This window comes from Falco punctatus, assembly GCF_963210335.1.
Source record: "Falco punctatus genome assembly, chromosome: 5".
Lineage (NCBI taxonomy): Eukaryota > Metazoa > Chordata > Aves > Falconiformes > Falconidae > Falco > Falco punctatus.
In genome coordinates, this window is record NC_137584.1 from 50,505,395 (window position 1) to 50,528,050 (window position 22,656).

At 44.1% G+C, this 22,656-nt stretch overlaps 1 protein-coding gene across 5 annotated transcripts in view; it reads left to right on the forward strand.

The window, feature by feature from the left end:
* Window positions 1-2,503: 2,503 nt before the first annotated feature.
* HIVEP2 (HIVEP zinc finger 2) overlaps window positions 2,504-22,656 on the forward strand; it is a 145,077-nt gene continuing 124,924 nt past the window's right edge. For 3 of the 5 annotated variants that reach the window (XM_080390051.1, XM_080390046.1, XM_080390050.1), the window contains exon 1: window positions 2,504-2,900. The gene's annotated coding sequence lies outside the window, so the exon portion shown is untranslated. Of the gene's footprint in view, window positions 2,901-17,475; window positions 21,022-22,656 lie in introns of those variants that run through there. The other 2 variants (XM_080390049.1, XM_080390054.1) reach the window with 1 other exon arrangement.

A 22,656-nucleotide genomic window follows, 5' to 3' on the forward strand; every position in this document is an offset into this window, starting at 1 on the left:
ATTGAAAAGCATTACAGAGAAACGTGGAGTTTTTTACTTTGCTTTGAGAATAATCGTCAGTAAACACTTTATTTAAAATTATTTTAAAATGATTGAATCTTGTTGCAGTACCTTCTGTGAGCTGGTCTCTGTGACAATAAAAATGGACTCTTGAAGCCTTGTGAGAGGCAGGAGAGCAGCAGACAGTGCTGGGCATACAGCAACAAGTCAAATGTGCTGGTCAGGAGCCTGCAGCTTCCCAGAGGGGAAGATACTGGCAGCTGTCATTTGGGGGCAGAGGTAAAGGCAGTTGCTGTGGAAAGCAACTGCAATGGGAAAAAAACTCAATTTGTAACAAATCCTAAGCACTCCTGTCTCCCATTGACTTATTCTGACATGACATCAAATAAAGATCACAAGCCCAAGGTCAATATGTTTACTCAGACAGAATAATTCCAGTCAAACAATACTCGGTGTCAGGAATGACAGTATCACTTACGCTGAAAATCAGGAAAACAAAGGCAGACATTCTCACAGCCTTAACTGGAGCAAGCAACTCCTTGTTCACTTGGTTCAGCCCTCTTAGTTTTGAACGTACTTGCAGGAGCAAGCCTTTTCTGTAACAGAAGTCATCAGTTACTGCAAAACTGTGATTGCACGAGATGCCGGTGCATCTCGTATCACTTGAGGTGAGTCCCAAGACATCCCGAGGCTCTCTCGCACCTCCTCGCACAGTGAAGCCCTGTGTGAATCGGACTCTGAGGCCACCAAAGTCAACAGGGACCAAGGACCATATTAGGGTGACAGGGTATTTATTGATAGATTCTGTGCCCCTGTATTGCTGACCCCAAGTACTGAATTACTAGTCCTTAAAAGCTCCGGGAACGACTTGACTTTCTTAATTACTAAAATTATGAAATAATGGGGTTTTTTTGCCCTGGCATCTACCGTAAGAACTACTGCTTTCGGGATTTATGCATGCACCCTTTCCTTTCCATCCGTGAGGCTGAGATTTTCCTCCGGTGTGAATCACGGCAATGCTCAGGTGTCACTGTGACTTCCGACGTCACGGCCACAGCGCTGCGGGTCCGAACCGCTCCAGCTCGGCGTGCGGCGCGGCGGCACGGCTTCCCCGGAGGAGAATCATTGTGGTCTGACAAGTAAATGGCAGCCCTGCTTTCGCAAGCCCAGCACGCCCCTGTGCCACAGCGAAGCCAACCAGGCGGAGCCGGAGCGGAGACCCCCGCGCTGCCCAGGCGAGGGAGCCGGCCGGGCGGACGGGGCTCTGCGGCCGTGACTAACGCGGGAGCGCCGCCGCTGCCGCCCGTCACCTCGCCCGGGTTGAGCGAGCCCAAAGCCCTCGCGGGCAGCTGCGCCCTGGGCCGGGTCCCGGCTCGGCCAAGGCTCTGCCGGCCAGCAGCGGGCAGGTCCCGGGCAGCTCCCCGGCAGCGGGAGGCGCGCCCCGCCCGGCCCCGCCAGCAGGGTATTCCCCCTGCGGCGCCCCTGCCCCGGGGGCGGGCCGGCTCCGCGGCCGGCGGGGGTGGTGGCTGCTGCGGGAGCCCGGCCCCGCCCCCGGACGTTGCGGGCGCTCATTGGCTGCGGGCGGCCCCGTGAGCGGCGGCGGGGGGAAGTGGCGGCGCGAGCCCCGGGTAGCCGTTAGCCGGCGTGAGGTGGCGGCGGCGGCGGTGCCGTCCGTGGCACGGGCCGCTCTCGGAGAAGGCGCTGCGCCGCGGCGCCAGGCTGTTAAAATAAGTGCATGTGTCTGCGGCAGAGCCCGGGGCGCCCGCGGCGTGCCTACCTGCCCCCCGGGGTGGCGGCCAGCCCCGCCGTGCCCCTGTGCTACGCGGCCCCCTTTAAGCGGCCAAGCGCTGAAGTGGTGAGCGAGGGTCGGGGCGGCCGCCCGCCCGCCCAGCGGGCACAGCCGTGCCCGGTTTCGGAGGTGCCGGGCGGGCGCCGCTGGCAGGCAGGTTGCGAAGCCGGGGCCGGCGGCCGCCACGGGGAGCCCTGGCGGTGTATTGTTCTCCCTGACAGATAACGTGATCTTGACCGGGCAGGAGCGAGGGGGCGGAGAAGGGGAGGAAAAAAAAAAAAAAAAAAAAAAAAAAAAAGGAAGCGGCGGGCGGGGAGAGGCAGGAGGATCCCGCGTCCTCGGAGGAAATTCTCGGGCCGGGAGGACGCGCGGTTTTGCGCACGGCAAGTCGGGACTGGCTCTCCTGGGAGTTCCCTCGGCGGGGAGGGGGAGGGGGAGCGGCGATCTCCGCCGGCGGGGAGAGGCCGCGGCTTCGCCCTCCGAAGCCCGGCCTCCTCCCTCCCTCCGCGGCCGCACGGCGCACCTCGCCGCCCGCCGCCTCCCCGCCGGCTGGCCGCGCACGCACAGGCAGGGGCGGGCGGCGCCCATCACCCCGCGGCCGGGCGCTGTCGGTCGCGCCCCTTTCGCTCCCCGCCGGCGCGCGGGGGGACCCGGTGACGTCACGGGCGGCGCGCTCCTCGCGCTCGCTCCGCGCTCGCCGCCCTGTAACTTCTGTTCTGGGAAGTGGTGCCAGGAATAGCCCGTCAGAGCCGCCTGCAGCGCGGAGCTCCCTCCCGCCGCGGCCGGGGCGGGCTGCGGCTCCCGGGCCTCCGCCTCTACCCCGTGCAACACCAGCCCCTCCGCCACTGTCAGGGTGATGGTGATGAGCCTTTCCAAAAAGAGGGAGAGAAATGACCTGCCTTAAGATAAATGCGTGAAGCGGGCGCCCCTTGGCCGCTGGAATATCTCTGGCTTTATATATAAAGAAGCACCGCGAGGCACCTCACTCAAGGCAAGCCCTTAGCAAAGGAGCAACAAGAGCGCCCGGCGGGATCAGCAGCAGCAGCAGCAGCAGCAACAACAACAAGGGCACCGGGAGGGCTTCCCTCCTTCCTCCTCGGTGACTTTCCAGGTGAGCGGCAGCGGCTGCTGCGGGCAGCCCCCTCCTCCCTGCCCCGCCGCTCGTCCCCTGTCAGCGGCACCAGCTGACAGCCGCGCCGAGCCGCCGGCGGGGGGCGGCTGCCGGCGGCGGGGCTCGGGTGCGGAGCGCCGCGGGGCTGGGTTTCGGGCCGCGGCAGAGCGGGCTCTTGCCGAGCTGGGGGGTCTGACGGCCGCGCTCCCGGTGCCGCCCGAGCAGCTGGCAGCGCGGCCGCCGCCGGGCGCCCCCCGGCCCCGGGGCTGCAGGGGTAAATGGAGGGCGGGCAGGCGGCGGGAGGGCGCCGGCGGGGGAAGCCGGCGGGGCTGTAAAACCGCCGGACCGGTAAGTCACCTCTGTGGCGGCGGCTCCGGGCGCTGGCAGTTACCGGCGCCGGCCCCGGGGCACCGCGGCCGGCGGCCTTTCCCCCGGCCCGGCGCGCCGCTGAGCCGGCGCGGGAGGGGACCGGGGCCGGGGACAGGCCTTTGTCGGTGACACACCGTTAGGAAATGTGGGGAATACCCAGCTTGTAAATGTATGCAGATGAGGAGCCGGCTGCCTTGCGTAATCCCCTCCCGTGGCGGGGAATGGGCACGGTCACCCTCGGGGAGAGGCGCCCGCGGGGGGGGGGGGGCGCCCCGACGGGGTTTTCTCCGCAGCCTCCGGCGCCCTGCGGGGGGGGGGGCGGGGGCGCCCTGCGGGGGGGACGCCGCGGGCCACCCGGCGCGGCGGCGGGCAGGGCGCCGGGGGTAGCGGCGGGGGGTGGCGTGTGTGTGGCTCCGGCTGCCAGCACGTCCCCGCGGGAGGCGCCGGGCAGAGGGGGTGTGCGTGTGTGCGGGGAGACCCGCCGCCGCGCCGGGGCTGCGTGTGTGTGTGTGAGTGCGTGTGCGCGCTGCACCGCGGTGACTGTTCCCTGAAGTGGGTGGGACGTTGGCCCGTTCCGGGAATGTTCCATGACGTGTAAACGCCACAGGAAGGGGGTTAACGAGGGGCTCGGCCGGGGCCGCCGCCGGGGCCCTCCTTTCCCCCGCCCGCCGGCGGGGCTGCCGTGGGGGCGGGGGCCGGCGGCGCGGGGGCTGCCGGGGGCACGGTCCCTTATGTAACGCGGGGTGCGTGTGCGGCCGGCGGTGGTTATGTAAGCGGCACGTCCGCGCCTGCCGCATAGGCTATCTCATACCGGCACCGCGCTGCGGGGGCCGGCGGCGGCGGGGGGCAGGCAGGGACGCCGCGGGCTGCCCCGCCGCTGAGGGCAAGCGGCGGGGAAAGCCCCGGTTTAGCCCGGGTGATGCTTCGCAGCCCGCTCCGACCTCCCTGCCAGGGGCGGGCGGGCGGCACGGCCTTCCCTTCCCCTCCGTGCGAGGGGGCCCGGAGCGGCGGGGAGGGAGGCGGTGTCCCTGCTGCAGGTGGTGCCCCGCGGAGCCCCGGCCCGCGGGCGGGGAAGCCGCCGGGAGGCCCCTTGGCCCGGGGTCGCGGCCGGCCGCCGGCGCACGCCTTGTCTCCGCGGGCAGGCGGCCGGGGCTGGCCCCGGGACAACGATAAACGGCCTCCGAGCTCAATTTCCCAGAAAAAGAGTTCTGTTTTTCTTATTAGCTGGCACTGGTGGTCAGACGTTATTTTGAGATGGTTTGTTGTTGTTTGTTTTTTTTTTATCCCCTTCGTATGGTAATTGCAGAAATTAAACTTCCACCAAACATTAAAGGTTTTATTTAATGACAATAATTCTTAAGTACCCTTTCAAATTAAACTAATAGAAATACTAATGAGTTTCAGCATAAATATTTAGCTAAATAATTTCCCTTATCTCATTTTCAAATGAAGTCAACTTTAATGTAAAACCTGTCTAGTTTTGTACATTATTAAATGATCCAGAATACATTTTATGCCTACTTAGTCAAATGTGTGTGTGTGTGTGTTTTTTCCTTCCCCTTCCTAATGAACGTATACTGTGGATTATTCTGAAAGAAGTAAATGAAGTCGTCAGAGTGGCAAAAGCAAACCATTAATCGACAGGTCTGTGTTGTTCTGCTCTGTGGGGCTGTGCGTGCAGACCGTACCTTCTGTTCCGTATTTGTGCAGCTCCTAGCACAAGGGGGCTCTGGTCATCGTTGGGAATTCTGGGGACACCAAGTAATTACTAAATTAAAAGAACGACTGGTCTACCAAGGTACAAATTCAGTGGGCCCAGTTTTTAAATTCTGTTGTTGTGAGTTACCACTGGCCACCGGAGGAATTTGATCCTTGGTTATGAAGACACGGTGTGGAATCCTCAGTATTTTGATAGTGAAAATGATATGCAGACATGCTAAAAAAGTGCATCTGTTTTTAAAGATAGGAGAGTCTCTGCCTCTTAGGTTTGCAGCATGTGGACATATTTAGATTGATGCACTGTAACCTGGGAGTTGTATTTATTTACAGTTAGATGTTAAATCTTTACTTATCGTTGCAGTCAGGAGGTACTTCTGAAAAACTTCAGGTATAGATTATGTGAAACTTTCTTCATTATTTTTTTTGCTTTGCGTTGTTTCTCAAAAAAATTGTGTTGTGGATTAGACAGAGTGGGTTTTTGCTGTGTGAGTTTGAAAAAGTTCCTACTGTTGTCTGTAAATTCATTTAAAGTTACTGTGGTTTTCAGCTGTCCAAAGACAGCAGTGATATGGTACAAAGTCTGGGTGTCATTACTTTTGTTGATAGAACAATCTGGATTTTTAATGTTTTATAGCCTCTTACTGTGGTGGCATTCCAGTGTTTTTTGGGCATAGCAGTTATATACATCCTGGCTGAGGTTGCATGTTAAAACATTGCTGCTAGATAAGAATAAAATTGAGCAGCACTTGTCTCGAAGCACAAATGTGGAGGACTTTTAATTGTGTATTTAAGTCCAATTGCGTGGCAACAGTGCAGAACTCTTCTTTACAAAGGCAAGAGTTTTAGATTCTCAAGTGACTAGATTGCCTCATATGTGACATCTATTTACAAACCTTCTTGTTACTATGAAGACAAAACAGAGAGCCATATGCATTTATGCGGTCCTTGCTGAATAATGGTACATGTGTCTCCTTGAATGTTTGGCAGTATAACATGTTTAGTTTATGTGGTGGCACCCTACAAGGCTATTCTTTTTTGACTTTTAACTATTTGTAATACCATTGTCTGGACTCAGTTACATGAGTAAACTTACAACACTGGTCCACATGTTTGTAACTAAGCTGGAGGTTTTAAAAGCAGGACCTTTATTGAGCATTTTGCCAAACTTATTTGTTTATTCATTTATTTAGGTGCTTGTTTTTAAAAGAATAAGGTAGATTGGATCTAAACAAAGGTGAAAGTAGTGAGTACCATTTTTGCATATCCCTCTCATACTTTTTGAGTCATCGGCAGGGGCAGTTACTGTTACTACTTTTGAAATTTAACTGTATCAGGTGGAGTAATGGGAATACAGGGGCTGTGTGTCTGGCAGAAGTGGTTTGCTTAGCAAACTACTGCAATATTTGCACATTCAAGAGTAAAATGCTTACTATTTTAAGAGTATTACTGTGGAGTATACAAGTCACACTTATATGACTTGTATAACGAAATATGGCAAGCTGTTTTTCAAATTTGAGTATGATGGGGCTTTGCAATAAGCTGTGGTTGGTCATATTGATAGTTCTCCATCCAGCTCTGTAAGTAGAGCTCAGGAAGTACTACCTGCATGTAGTTCTCACTTGATTCAGCGTAAGAATTCCAGGTAAATTGCCAGAGCTGAGTACTAACTTCCTCTGCCTGTCTTAGGTCCTAATATAAACCAGGCCCAGCAAAAGTTGGTTCTTCATGTGCTGGCCTTCACACAGGGTAAAGAGAGGAAAATGTTTTATCCATCTTACCTCAGTCATTGAGAAGAGGTGAACCTGACAGTGCATGGGTTTAAACTGTTGGTCCTCCTGGCAGGAGGAATACATAATTATTATTAGATCTGATGTGTTAAAGTCTTCAGAAGGAGTTAATTGCTAATACTCTTGGGAGCTCCACAGAAGTGTGGAGTGCAGAGGCTGCATACCTTTGTTATTTGAAGAAAGTCTGATAAGTTATGAGGAAACTGCTTTAAAAATTATTTTATTTAAGGAGGCAGGTTATTTTTTCTTGACATTTCTTAAGCAGCATCTCTGAAGTAGTATGTTACAGATTAAAATAACTATTTTGGAAGTTATTTGGTTTTCTCCTGTAATTTAACTGGTGTGTTTGTTTTTTCCCCCCCTTCAGTAGAAGGAACTATCTAGCAGTTCCTGAAGAAGTGAAGGAACAGCAAGGGGAAGTGTAAGCCAGATGGAAAATGGAGAACAGTATTTTTCATGTTTCAGTCAGTGATTTGGATGCTACATTTAATTAAAGTAGCACAGAATTATCACAAAAGAATGAAAGTTTCAAGCCGGCTGTGCCATTTTCATAGGAAATAGCAGCTTTGTACAGTTTTGTTTCTGTTTTGGGGGCTTAAACACTTTCTATAAGACTTTGCAACAACTATTTATTTCAGCAGGAAATACTAAAAAGCAATTCGTTGGGGCCATATTTTTCATTCTCAAATGAAATTAGGACTTTTAAAAGTGCTAGTCTGACAGCCTGAGAGCAAAAATCCATTGTAAATAGAAATATTAGAAGTTTTTCCATGGTAACCAACTAGTGAGCCCTTACTTGGACCTTAAGAATTCATCAGTGAATTTAAAGAATATGTTAATCTCTGGAAACATCTGAGTTTTGTTTTTTATACCTCTTATTTTAGCATTCTGAGCCTTCGTTAATAAATTAAACAATTTACACTAACCACTCATTTGTAGTAGGTTGCCCACAGTAAGATTTGTCTCCAGAAATCTCTCACAAAACTATGAGCTTGAAAAAGGTGTGAGAGGGTATGGGTAGGGGAAACAGTCTGATGCAGCGTTTCCAAATCCCCAATGTCCCGATGTGAAATAATCATAAGATGTCCAAGTGCCTGTCAAATTAAAAGTCTCTTGTTTTTGTTGGTTTTTCTTTTTAATATTGTTGTCTTGTGATTAATTTCTCAGCATAATGAATATGGTCTAAATATAAGAGTTTCTTCTTGCACAGAGGAAATTTTGTGGATTCTGGGTGCTCATTTTCATTTGTCTTTCAGGCGCTTTTTGTTCATCTGCAAAATGGTCACTCTCCGTTCTCTGTATGGCAGGGTAGTAGCAGCAGAGTGTGGACAGCAGCTGTTCATGGTTACAACATTGCTTGTCTTTCTGTATTTCCTTGTTCTGCCCTGGACATACCTCTTTTACTGTTTCTTGAAACTGCATATTGCCTTTTACTTTTTCATAGATTTATGTATGAGTAAGCAAAAACCTATACGTGGGGTTTGTTCTCCACTTTGGATGGGGAGGGTGTCTCAAGGTATACCTACCAATAAAAGTACCACTTAAATGGTAGTATTCTTAAAGTAATACAGTGTACCAACAAGGATATAATTATCTGATAGAAATTACCCTGGTACATGGTTACGCTGATATGACTAGTTTGTACAGTGATTATATCCATTTTCTGAGTTTGTCTATGCACATTCTACCTCTGTCACGGTAAACTTGGTCTCAACAGAAAATTTCTTTCTAAAAATGACATAGAAACCATAAGTATTGTAATAATTTAGTTGGTAATGGGTTTATGGCCACTTCATGCACATGTGGGTTTGTTTTGTTGCACTTCAGTTTGCGTTTAACAGAAAATTATTTTATTGTTTTGTTTTTTTCTTGTGATTGACAGTTTTGTCCTAATATGCCTATTGAGTGTGAAAAACGCAACTCTAGTATACAAGAAATTCCATCCTGCACAAAAAGTTGTAAAGAATATCTCTGTTCTTAAAAGTGTAAGTTCACTTCATTGCAACTGAAGTTGTAATAAACTGCTGCAAATCTGACTAAAATGATGTAATTTGTGTAAGCTGTCAAAGGGTGGGGGGAAAGGATGTAGAGTATTTTTTAAAAGACATGCTTTAATTGCTGTGGTGTCATACAGGAGGAACTCAAGGTTGATTATTTCAGCAAGTTTCTTATTTAGGTAGTGGTTTATCAGAAATTCCATACAAAGGAAAGCAGTTAGATAATTTGCATGTGTAGTTCAGTTTAATAGCAAAGTGAAAACTACAGGAGCTAAAAGGAATTGAAATTACAGTGTCAGGTGACCTTTAAAAGGTAATTTAGTAAAAAAATATCTTCATAAGAAAATGTTCATGAAAAAAAGCAGAAAATCCCCAGATTATTTTCTGTAATTTATGGTGAAGTTTAGACTTTTTTAGGCTGCAGAGGTTGATGTTGTTGCTGGCATGACTAGCTAACAATCCTCTCTGTGTCCCCAAACTCTTGTGGTGTGCCTGGAATTTTCCTCTGCTGGGCTTGGTGGTGGACTGTCAGAGCTTGGGTGCACTTCTTACCAGGTGGTTTATAAATACGGAGTAATAATGGATGCTTTCTATTAAGCAATTTAAAAAGCTGAAAGAAATGTCTAATTACGTGTTGTAGGACATGATACAATTGCAGAGAATTTAGTACAGCAGAATGCTTAATTTTGTTGAAATAATATAATTCAATGAGCATTTTTCCCATAAAGTATTATTTGTGCTTAGGCAGAAAGGAGCTTTATGTTTAGAAAAATCTTAACAGGACAGGATCATGTTTATCAGAATTAGTATTACAGTGGGATTTTCTTGCATATTGCTTTTTCATTTAAATCAGTTAAATGGCCCAGTCTCTGTATTTATGTATTTTGTATTTGTGGTTTGCGTTAAAACAAAACACTTGTAGTGTGTCAAGAAGGAATAACATGAAATATTAACTGAGGTTACCCTTACATGACAACAAGATGTGCCACTATTTAGAGCAAAAAATAGTTTAGACCAAAGTCAGTATTCAACAGAGACTAAGTAGCTGACATCTATTAACAGTCTTCATAGCTCGGTGTAGTTTTATTTCAAGTGTAGTCAGTTCACGAAAGTCCTAAAAGTGTGTGTAGTTTCATGTTCCTTGTCTCTCAAAGATAGCTAAGTTAGATGGCTCAGCTGGAAAAAAGTATCTTTATTTGCTCTAACTGTTGTCAATGTGTGTGGGATTTGAAAGTGATTTTCTTCCTTTCTGTACAAGCATTAGCAACGAAAAAAAGATGCTCTAGAGCATAATACAGGCCCCTGGTTAACTGACTTCTGTGAGTGCTGACAGTGTTAAACTGAGTCCTCTGTGACACCTGTGAACACTGATTCATCCTGAAAGTTTAGTTTCTAAAACTGTTTTGTTAAAGTTGCAGAACAGAGAATTGAGTACAGTTCATGATCTTCCATAACAATAGAGATGGACTAATTTTGAGTTTCCCATTTAAAATCAGTTATGCTTATGAACACAGTTTCTGAAGCTACTTATGAAAGGTTTTTTTTCCCCTGCATTTGTCTTAAGATAAAATAATTCTTTAGTGAAAAAGGTACTTATTTTTGGCTGGATGGATATTCATAGACTCCTACCACCAAACTTCTTGTTGTGTTTCAGTCAATAAAAGTTTCTACACTTTGATAAAGGTAGGATTTAACTATGAGCTTTTGAGACCATAAAGTTGGACATCTTGATGCTGTGTGATCTGATAGTCTATTTTGATCACCAGGAGAGGTCATGGTACTAGGCTGTTAGAGTAAAGAGCCTTTAAAATCTTTGTAGAACTTTTAAATCTTTGCAAGGCTATGTGAATATCATTTTTTCCAACATTCTTAGTAAAATTGTGTCAAACAGAACTTTGAACCTGTTCCGTTATTTTGTGCTTGGTCCTGCAATACTAGCAAAATTTATTTAAAAGTTAGTGGATGTTTTCACAGTGCTGCTTGGCTGGAATCTTTGTTTTCTTAAGGCTTAAATAATGGATCAGCTGTATATATTTAATTTTGTGAGGTTCAGTTGAATTTTGTTACAGGCTTAGCAAGATGTTACTGATACCTCTGAAGAAATTTATGAGAAGTGGAAGGGTAGGAGTCATTTATATAACATGCTTGAGTAGGAAATTATGTTAGTGAAGTACAAACGCACAAGAAGGTGTTTGTTTTAGAGCTAGAGTGATGGCAAATACAGTGTTGCTACCTCTGCAGTTGGTTGGTTTGGTGGCAAAATGTTGAGAGGGAGAGGGCAATGAAGTTGGTCCAGTAAGTTGTCTGTCACGTTTGATATATGTCATATCTTTTTTAGTTTTTTATTCTCTGATTTACTTAATTACTAATTAAAAAAAAATACACAAATTGTACTCATCTTTGACCTAATTTATCATAGTGGGTAATGTTAATTATTGGTGAAAAACTTGAGAATCAGCCATGCATTAGTAAAACTGCTACATAATTTGGAGTAATTAGTAGGGCAGCTTTGAGTCAGCAATGTTTTTGTAAAGGAGTAAGGTTGTAAGTTGGGACTGGTATACAGTAGTAGGGAGGTTCCCATAACACCTTGCTTTGGCCTAATTAGTTGACAGGACTTTGGTCTGTGACATGTCAGGAGCCAAAAGGATGACAGAGGGTACCTTTGTTTTCTCTGCTTTGTTTTTAGCTCAGGTCACTAATAGCTGGAAATGTAACATCCAGCTGTTCAGTGATTCCATTAAATTAGTTAGTGATTTCTTTGTGGACAGAAATTCATCACTCTGTATGTTGCTCTTAAGAACAGGCTTGGCAGAGAGGTGAGAAGGTAATAGGCAAGGAAACGGAAGCATATAAGATCCTCTAAAACTTGCTCTTTTGGAGCAAGGATAAGGTGTGTTTATGCAGCACCTTGGAAATGCTTGTCTTGCCTCTGGATTGTACAGATTTCAGCATTCAGAGCTGATAAACCTGAACCTTCCATGATGACAGATTGGCCCAGACCCATTCACTTGTAAAAGATGGCATACAAGGAGAACCTCTCCTTTAGTTTTGGTTTGTGTTCTTTATGTGATACTTTCTATCTAAGTGGTGTATCTGGGGTCTTTGCTTGTTCTACTGTAGTAACGGCAAAGTAGCTTTCAGTTGATATACCCTGACTTTCCTTCCCTTGCTCCCCAGATCACCCTCTGCATGGCAGGAAAGAGAAAGACACATGGGATGATGGAGTTCCTTTACACCCACCTCTCCAAAGCTTCACTTCAGTGTTTTACACAAATGGAGTAACTGTGAGAGAAACCTTTCAATTTTCTTTCTCTCTCACAGCCTTAGCAATTAAAGAAGAAAACAAAGATGCTAAATACACATTTTTGGATGTATGCTGGTTGAGAACGAAGCTTAGAGCAGAAAATAAATAAGATGGGGAGAGGAGGTTTGAATGTGAGTGACAGTGGATTATAATTGCCTACAATAAGTTATTTTTATCAGATCAAGTTTCCCTCTAACATTTAGTCCTCAATCCAAAGAATTTTAGTACTACAGCCTTTAAAATCCCTGTTCAATCACAAGTTGTACAAGCATGTCTTGATGAATAATTAAGATCCTATGGACGGCATCATTGGGGATACAGTGGTAGCAACCTGTTTGACATCTCTACAGATAACTGACATGCAGAATACAGTGCCTTGTCTTGCTCAACGCTTGCAGGTATTTCTCCGCACATGTGCTTTGTTGTGATGTAATTTAGTTCCAGTATCATTTGAACCTGGTCAAGAGTTCAACCCACTAACTAGCAAGCAAGGGAACAAATGAAACCAATTTTGACTGACTCTTTCTCAGTCAAGTAGGTTGTCTGGCAAGACAAGAGTGTAATTAATAGATTTTGTGGTTATTTACAGAGATACGCACTAGAAAACAGAGTGCTGTGCTTCCCAGTTTTGTTACATAATTCAGACAGCCTCACATCCAGACGATGGGATTACACCTGTGTTTTTGTGTCGCCAAAAATGCCCTTTTTTTGGCTCCTGCTTCAGTGTTTTCCCATAGAAATAAACAGATTACACCAGAAAATGGAGGGGTTTTGCTATATTGCATGAGGAAGTATTTGAGTATGCATGTCTATGTATATACCTACACACTTATGTACATTTATGTGATCGTAGCTTTTGCCTCCAGTCATGTTCTGTCTCCTTCACAGTACAGTATACCTGGAATAACTTCAGGAGAACTTGTGGTTGCAGGTCTGGCTTGCTTGTCACAGAGAGAAAGATTTGTCCTAGATTCAATGTAGGTTCAACTTCTGCTATTGTTTACATATTTTTTTTTTTTAAATAAATAAACTTATTTGCATTATTTATGTGTATTAGCATTTATTTCACAAGTTTGTCTATAGATGCATATACACAGCCACATTTTGTTAAACAAGTAAAAAAATCATGTTAGTTTTCTCTGATGAACTGCAGTGGTTTCACTTTGGTGTAATGGGTATCAGAATCTGCCCAGGTGATCTTTCTCCAGTGCTATCCACTGTTCCTGGTACATTGCTGATATGATGATGCCAGCAGAGTCAGTAACTGAGCATGGCCCATTTTATTGCCTGTGACTGATTCAGCCAGGATGATGTCTTGCTGGATCCTGAGGATGTTTGTCTTCTAAGTTGAAGCCCTTTGAATTCCTTTTATATTGTCTTGTTTCTGAAGGACATAATGGTATCACTTTTTGTCTAGTCAGAAGGTTAAAGGATTGTTTCTGAGGCCCTCTCATTGATGGTGTGTGACAGTCAGCTTGTGGGTGGTGCTTATTAACCCTCACTCCTCTGGTGGGACACCCACTTCAGCACCATAGCCGAACCAGTGATGCCAGGTCTCATGGGTGTAGAAATGTGACCAGAAAGTCAATCCATGAACAGACTACCTGTAAATAGATTGTGTAAATGAAAGATATCATAAAAAACACTTGCATTGTGCCAGCACTTGTTATCTTGTTGCTTGACCTTCACTTCCTCTGGTGTCAAGTACAAAACCATCCTGCCCTCATGTCAGTTTTCTAATCAATGCCCCACAGCTGAGAAGGTGAAACCAAACTGTGCTTGGCACAGCTTGTGTTACTGTGTGAGCTGCCTCATCTCTTGTGAGTAAAATGAAAACCCTGTCATTTTGGATCAAATCCTGACTTCAATAAGTGCAGAATGAGAAGTTGTTACTGTTTTTTTTTTTTTGGTTTGGTTTTTTTTTTTTTTTTTTCATGAGGCCAGGATTTTGCCATCAGCTGTAGATAGGACTTACACTGCTAAAATAGTGCTCCTCGTGACTGTCTCAGCTTAGAAATGGAAACCTTCAGCTTGTGATGTTTGCTTTTCATTGGATATAGTAACACTAGGTGAGAATATTGGAAAAACTGTCTACATGGAAGCAGCCTCTGGATACTTCAGGCAGAGAAGTTATAAAACAAAAGGCACTCTCAACAGAAATGATTGTTACATTGCCAGATGGTATAAAGTAGTTTGGAAAGAAAAAGATATATTATCTACCCCAAGGTGCTTTCATTGTGATTTGAATATAAAATGCACAAAGTCTTAGGTACAAGTGTTGGAACCGACAGTGGCTTAGAGCTGTGGTTTTAGCTTTTTTTTTTCTTTTTTTTTCCTGTAGTTATAACTAATCTGAGAAAGGAACTTGCTGGGTTCCTGAGGGCATCGTAGTTCCAGCAAGAATTTGTGAGCTTGAAGCTTGGGGTGTACGTTACCTGTCCTGTATGCTTGTTTCCTCAGTAAAATCTCATTATCTGGATTTGGAAGTGCTTACTAAGATGTGAGAAATATGTATTTCATTTCAGTTTGTTGCTGATGGTGGGTTTTTTTTTCCTAATGAGGTCTGATACCTTCTAGTTTCAAGTGGCATAATTACAGAGATTTTTTTTCCTGTTTCTGGTATGGCTCAGCATAAAAAAAAATAAAATAAAACAATATTTACAATAGGTTTTCAAAGTTCTAGTGTGATGTTTCATTCTAGTGTAACCTACCTGTCCTATGTATCTCCATCTGAAGCCCAGTAGCACTGAACTGAATTGGGTTATCAATGATAACTGGGTTTCTCTCTGCACTTTCCCATTTTTAGATGTAATTTTGAAAGAATTGCACCTGATGGGTTGATTGGAGGGGATATGAGCTATTTTCTTGTTTTAAATACCACAAACAAAAAAGGAAAAGGAAAAAGCCCAGGTCAACCAAAGCTTATGATATGGTTTCAGAATGCATAACCTTGGGCAAAAAGGGCCAGTTATTGGAGTAGTTCTTGAGTAACATAATTGTTTGATAAGGATCCTTGCCTGTTTAAGTTGTTGCTTGTTGGAAACATTCCATTTCTAAATTTGTGCCTTACTGCATACCCTGAGGTATGTGTACAACCCACTGTAATTGCACAGTTTATTATTTTATTAATGAGAGCTGTGATAATGTGTTGGCTCATGAATTCCCTCCAGTCCAGGTATGGTCTCCTAATTGCCCAGGGTTCTGCGATGCCATCATTTGTTCTGGGGATGGTGACAGAGAGCAAAAGCAAAGCTTTTACAAGCATGGTTTAAAGAACTCAGACCTTGCCCTGAAGCCTGTATTTGGTGTGATATTGCAACAAAAAGCTGGAAAGGTAGGATGCTTTTTTAACACACACCTAATGAATAATAATAGAAGTGGCAGAAGTAAATTCTTACTACATAATGCTGAGTACATGAGACTTTGCCAGCTGGAAGGAGAGGGATGCACACCTTAATTGGCCTTCCTAACCATAACAGAGCACCCCTTAGTACTTCTTTGATCTGGGTCTCTCCTGCCTGCCTTTTTGCCCGAGTGGCTGGAAGGCTCGCACTTTATTTGCTGTAAGGCACACAACAGTGAGCAAGCATCTGGCATGCAACAGCAACTCTTATTTTTAATGAGCCTCAGGGGTAGCAGGCATACTAGGGTGCTCATTCCCATGTTCTAGAAACTATTTCTGTGTGCAGATGCTAGATTCATAGTACAAGAGCAGGGAGCAGCACTGGTGGAGGTGTGATCTGTGGAGGAGTAGTTGGGGAAATCCAGTTTACTGTGTCTGTAACTCTGGAGACAAAACTTTGTGGTGTTTTGACATGGCTTTTTACAGGAATCTCAAACAACTGGCACTTGCTCCTCAGCACTGCTTGGCTTTACTGGTATGCTGTAAACCTCTGACCCTGGGTTTGCAAGATCCTGGGAGCTCTCTCAGGATATCGTGGCAGCCCAGGTCCTCCCTGCCTGCAGGACGGCAAGTTCCCACTGAATGTGTTACAGGTTGTCTCCTTACTGTGGTGGCTGGTACACTTTTCCACAGCTTCTGAAACTGCTCATTACAGTGCTTGGCTCTTCTACAAGGGCTTTTCGTCTCTGTAGCCCCTGTGGCTTGCTGCAGCATGGTTTTCTGTTGGAACAGATGGTATATTGCGTAGAAAGTTACTGTATTTTTGTATCACTGATGATTATTTATTTCAGTTAGTCTTTTTTTTTTTTTTAAAGTGGGCATATAGCATAAGTGCAGAGTTTGGAATCGGTATTGGATTTGCCTTTGATATATTAATCTCTGTATATGTGTGCAGTATTTTACACTGAGTAATGTGTGCTTTCTGAAATTTTAGTGAACAGATTTTCATCGTATGGATTGAAATTAGTTCAAAATACTGTAAAGGAAAGAAGCCTAGGAAAGAAGATCTTTGAAAGGAAAAGCAAGTGTCGTCTTAAACAAGCTCTGTACTCACTGGAGTACAGTTTCATTTTTAAGTCAGTAGATGTGCTTTCTGTATCTAATCTTTGTTTTTTTAATTGATATCATCTGGTCAATTTGAGTGAAAATGCTATTCCCATAAGAAAAATATTTATTCTAAATATTATTGTTGCCTAGGTTCTTCTTGAATTCATGAGATACAGAAGCAGTCAAGCTGATTTAATATTTTTAACATTTTTATAGTGTTTTCTCATTGTTTCCATGAAAGCAATTTCAATAAATATTTCAGCGATTGCTTTTGGTTTCTTGAAATTAGGTTACCTATTGTTGAAAACTGCAGGTTCCTAAACATGAATTTCCGATCTGCTTTGCCTTGGTTAGACGTTTGAAATGAAATATAAATACTTGAGCAAGCCCCAAAATAAAGGCTTGCCTTTCCCCTGCTTAGCTTCCAGGACTTAATGTGTCTTGTCCAAGAATCTCCGTAAGTCATTACTTACAAAAGATAGTTAAAATCACCGTGTTTTGGTTCCACTTAGCCGAATCACTTTCATATATTAACTTCTATTTTGTGTGTGTATACATATAATTATATATACAAACATATACATTATCTTACATACACATGCACATACATGAGTGCATGTATGTACATATGCATACATACACCATACATGCCTATATACTCTCACACTATACAGACACTCACGTACATCTGCAATATATGGGATCATCCCATTTGAAATTGAAGGTTTATGTTTTCATCTTAAACCCGATCCTTACTACATAATCGTAGTAGTGTTTTTCTCTTTGCAACATGGCATTTTTCCAGTAGCTTCTGAACAGGAGGTTGTGCATCCTTATGTTTGGAGACCCCCTGAGGTACGTGGAGGGAGACCAGTGCTGAAGGCAGAGCCCTCCGGGGGCAGGAGAGCACAGAACAGGGTAGCAGAGTGTGGTAGATGAGAAGGCAGATGATGGAGAACACTTCAGGAATTTCTGATTGCTGTGACTTTACTGGTGGTTGGATTGTGTCCTTCAGTGGTGGGCAGTCTTTCAGGCTGCTTCTTGTGTACTGTTGCAGTTAGGCTGGATACTAGGTTTATGGTGAAAAAGAAGCCCCCCCCCTTCCCCCTTCTGTTTTCTGCCACATATATTTTGAAGATAAATAATTACCTGTTATCAGGTGTTTGGCAGCTTGGACCTTGTAGTCTTTATTTGCCTTATTTTCCCCATAAAAGTGTCACAGGATATTTTAATTATCTGTTCATAGGATTTCTTGAGAGACTTCCCTTAGTGATGAGACAGTTCAACAAAAAATCTCAAGATAATGGCTTTTCCACTTACATTTCTCAAATGTTCCTTCAAATGGAAGTGAAAGAATTATAAAAATCTTGTATGTAGTTTAGATTCCCAAGTGATACGATACAGAGGCTTTGTTGTAAGTATTGCACAGATGAGTTGTAAAGGGTAAAAGTGTAACTGAGTTTGTGGGAATCTGTAAAGGTGTTAAATATTTTGTAGGTAGCCAGCTTTTAGCGTGTAAGAGTTGTGTTCCATATGTATTTGTACTTAACCAGCTTCTGTTTTGGAGTGGAAAAGCACGTGTTTTCATCAGCATACCAAGGGTACTGACAGTGAGGCCAGTTCAGTTTGCATCTGTCCCTTTGCTTTAAATTTTGAACTTTAAATGAATAAAACCAACACAACAGATACAGCTCTTTTAAACATATTGAGGTCATATTTGGATGCAAAGCATACTGGAGAGAACATACTTTCTCATCTCAAACCATGGCAGAGATGGTTTAATACCGATCTTCAACTAACAGAACAGTAAGATGTAACTACTTGAAGATTAATTCTCAGGACATGGATGGGTGTGTGAAAACACTGCTGTCCCTTATATTCTCTGTTCTTTAACAGGCACTGTATTGCAATAGGCAGCCATATATGTATGAAAAATGTTTGCTGCAATACTCTGTGCTGGTGCTGAATGGTTGCATATCTGGGCCGCATGCTATGGTTGTGCCTTGTGGTAATTGTCTCAGTACAGTCAAAAGTACAAATTGTGGGTGCATTTCTTTAGTTTTAAGGTGTGGTGCTAAAAATAGTTGACCAAGCTTATTCTGAATGGGTGTAGTACTTTATGGTCACATTTCAGAAAACTGAATGGCTTGCTTACATGCTGTTTAGGATGCTGTGCACAATGGAAGCGTTCTTAGAGTACTCTGAAGGTTTTGTTCCTACTTTCTTTCCCTCAGACTGTTACGGCCTACACCCATCACTGTGTATCATATGGGCTGGATTCTGATCCAGCGCCCACGTTTTTAAAAGGCAGATTCTGATTGCTTTACTCCGATTGAGCGAATCCAAACTGTCTTTGGTAAAGTGAATGCTTCTTCAGTTTGGTGCAGAGTTAGAATCTGGTTTTCTCCCGCAGATTATGTATTGTGTACTGCAAATTGTTGCCAACACCAAAGACTCATTTGTCTGCTTTTCTAATATTGAAGAGTCCTGATGATTAGTGCCAGACTGACAACCTTCAGGATTAAGTCTTCAAGCTAATGTCAGAACAAGAGGCAGTAGAGGTATCTTCATGGTAACTGGGCAGTGAATCTTCAAGATAAGCTGTCTTTGAAAAATTTACCTCTAAAAGAAAGGGTAGAAAACAACAAAACTAGTTCATGTTTTTAAAAGCATATCTAAAATGTTTAGTTTATAAATAATTAAAAATACTATCTTTGACCTTCTTTTAGTAAAATGAGCAGTTTTGGCAAGCCGGTGGTGTTGCATATGTCCCATGAAATATACGATTTATTATGAGTCCTGGATACAAATGTGGATCCCTAGTTTCAGCTCTGAATTACTAGAGCTGAAAGGCTGGCTTCAGTTCCCGGTGTGACCACAGGGTGGTTATTGCAGAAACGTGGCAAAAATACTCTTCAACTACTGATGGCGGTATGAGATGAAAATGCAGAAAAGCATTTTCCAAACTCTTTGTAACCTTCTAAATTGAATTTTGTTGAATTAAGTGCCTCTGTTTGAAAATCAGCATCTATCAAGTAGAGCACTGCTACCCAAGCAGTCTTACTCAGTGTACAGTGGAAAAGTCTAGTGTCCTGGACACCAGAGGTTGTTGCTGGGACTGACTGTGTTTGTCACTGTGTTTTGACATGTTGTTCAGAGACTAACTAAAATGGGTCTAGAATGTGTCTCATGAGTGAGAGTGTACTGTAAGCCCGTGCATCCCTCTGTTCCAGGGGAGGATCAGCTATAACCAAACCATTTCCTATGGATTGTTGCTCAGATTGCTTTTTAGAGCTTCCAGTGGGTGGAGACTCTGAAACCTCCTGGGTAGTCTCATTTGCATTCCTAATGATGCTTTCCATTAAGAAAGTCTTTCTAGTTTTTAACTTAAGAAGGTAGCATGGTGGGTAGAGTGGCAATCCAGGTTCTCCCTACACTTGCCAGGTAAATATACTGATGATTTACTTACAGTCAGATGGACAAAATGCTGAACTCCCACTGCCACTTTACTTTTTTCCTTGAGCTGGGCCCTTATCTGCTTCAGAAAGGCAGGGATGAAATTGGAAAGAAGCATCTGTATTCGCTTTGCTGGATTGTCAGCCATATCTGACAAGGGAATCCTGTAGTTTTACACTCCGCTTGTGCCCCAGATGCATTCACAAAACATGTTCTACTCAATGGGATCCAAAAATATGTAAGACTTGATTTCCAGATGCTTGGAGAAGTATAGGCTGTAGCGAGAGCTTTGTGCATTTCTATATTGTAGTGATATTCTTAAACAAGCTGTAGAAGAAAAACAAGAGCAGCATGGCTCCTGAGCAAATGTTGTTTCTAGTCACATACAATCCTTTGCAGCTGAGCCTGGTAACACGCTGCTTAGCTGTTTTGCTATGCAAGTGCAGAGAACGCTGTTAGCAATAAAGCCACTGCTGGTTTCTCCTCCAAAACCTCCCTCCTTGCAGTGCATTGGAAATGACTGAACTTTGGCCCTCAATCTGCTGACACCCTGAGGGAGTGTAAATGTAATGACGTCTTTGCTTGTTTCAGCTGCACAACAGGAAACGCTCATGGCCTCCCCTTCTTCCTGCTCTGAGAAAGTGCTGCCTTTTTTTTTTTTTTTTTTTTTAATATTTTTTTTTCTCTCCCTTCCCCTGCAGTCGAGCGGGCTGAGACCTAGTTTCAGGTCTGGGCTCGGCAGCCAGCCGGTGCTCACACAGGGCCCCCATTGCTGCTGCCTCCTCTCCGGGGCAGCCAGTCGCCTCTGTATTGCCCTGCTGTGGTGGTGATGCTAGAAATATGAGCATTTTGATTTTTATGGGTTTTTTTTTCCACCTGGAGAAGTGACTGAGAAGAGAATACAGTTATGTGGCAATGGCTTGCTCCAGGGAGCATGTCACTGGATACAGCTCAGCTGCAAAGACCAGGATGGTCAGGTGATGATTTGCCTTGGGGAGACCACATCACTTGCATAATATAGAGGACACACTGTCAGGTGGGCATTGAGGGATCCTGGAATGTGGTCCCAATAGTGCTGAATAATGCTGAATATACAGGGCCTGAACAGATTTCTTTGCTTTGCTGTAATACAGAATCTTGCTTCTTGCAGAGAGCATTGACAGGAAACCTGTTTAACCCTCTCTGGCTGCTGCTTTTACACTTCATAACCAAAACAGGGGCATGAGTAAGAACGGTTATCTGAGAAACATGAGCATTTTGCAGCTAACTCGAGAATTTCGTCTCATCAAAGTCATCCAAAACATTAAAGCAATATTGCGTTCTTGCAAGTGAAATTGATTCAATATTCAACTGTAATTCTCTAATGGTTTGGGGGGGCGGGTCACTCTCAAAATGCATATGCACTAGGGATTTTGCATCTTGTGGCATGAGAAAAAGCACTGAGTAGTCTAGAGTACAGTATCCTGAATTTGAAAGATTTAATTAACTTTGAATGTAAACAGTGCTGGTGCAGTTGCTTATTCGTTTGTTTAATGTTGCATAGGCATATTATCAGGGGAGCAGCTTTTGACTGTGTTCTGTAAGAAGCAAGTTCTGGATTTACTTCATTAATCTATCACACTACCTAGCTAAATAACTGTTGTTTTTAACAAGCTGGAGTTATGTAATGTGAATCGTGCCTGGTAAGATGCTTGTATGCAGGGAAAAGCAAGATAGGCAAAGAAATAATGGCACTCAACCTTTTGAGGTATAGGATATGACTGGGTTTTGAAATAAATACTGTGTGTTGATACTCTCAGCCATACAGAAAAGGTCTAGCTATTCATTATGAGGATGTGTCTTAAAACAAAGTCTTGGGTTGGGAATGTTTAACAGACAGAAGAGTGAATTTGCTCAGGCATGTGCAGTCCTTGGAGGATTTTGTATATATGCATGCCAAATTCCACCCCTCACTCCTCACCCCCCACCCCCCCCCACCCCCCCTGTTGTTTTCCCTTTGAAAAAGCACTGTAGAATAATAAATGGGAAAATTCTCTTAAATGGGACTGACTTCACATATAAAAGAAAATAACTTGATGAGCTGTGATTGCCCCTGTAAAGTGTCATGTAAATCTCTTCTTCTAAATGTGCCCCTATAGGGTCATTAGGCATGTATACAATACAATAGTCCTCTGTCTCAAGAGATTTTACAGCCAGCTTATGGAAAGGGGAAGCAAGTGATTATATGAATGCATTAGAATAAAAGCAATTGATTTTAAGTTAAATCTTCCTTTAATAATATTTCCTTGAGAATTTTCATTGCTGTTATTCAGTCCTGATCTTCAAAGTCATGCAGAGTTGTTAATCCTGGGATGACTTTTTGCTTTAGTGGCATGGATACAAATATTAAATAATGTTAGGAAATAAAAGTGTGAGGATAACAGGTCTTTAGGAAAGGAGTGGGAATAATGACTTCTTGGAAAGAAATGGTTTAAACTGCTCCTGAATTTCCCTTCAGACTGTCCTACTCACTCTCATTTTGACCAAATAAAGTCTGTATTCTTCCTTCCTTCATGCATAAATTCAATAGCTGTAGTCTGTGGCGTAGGGCTATTAACTGCTGTATTTTGAGATTTTATTGTTACCAACAACAAATATTCAAAAATGAGTGCTGATATTTATGGTCATCTCT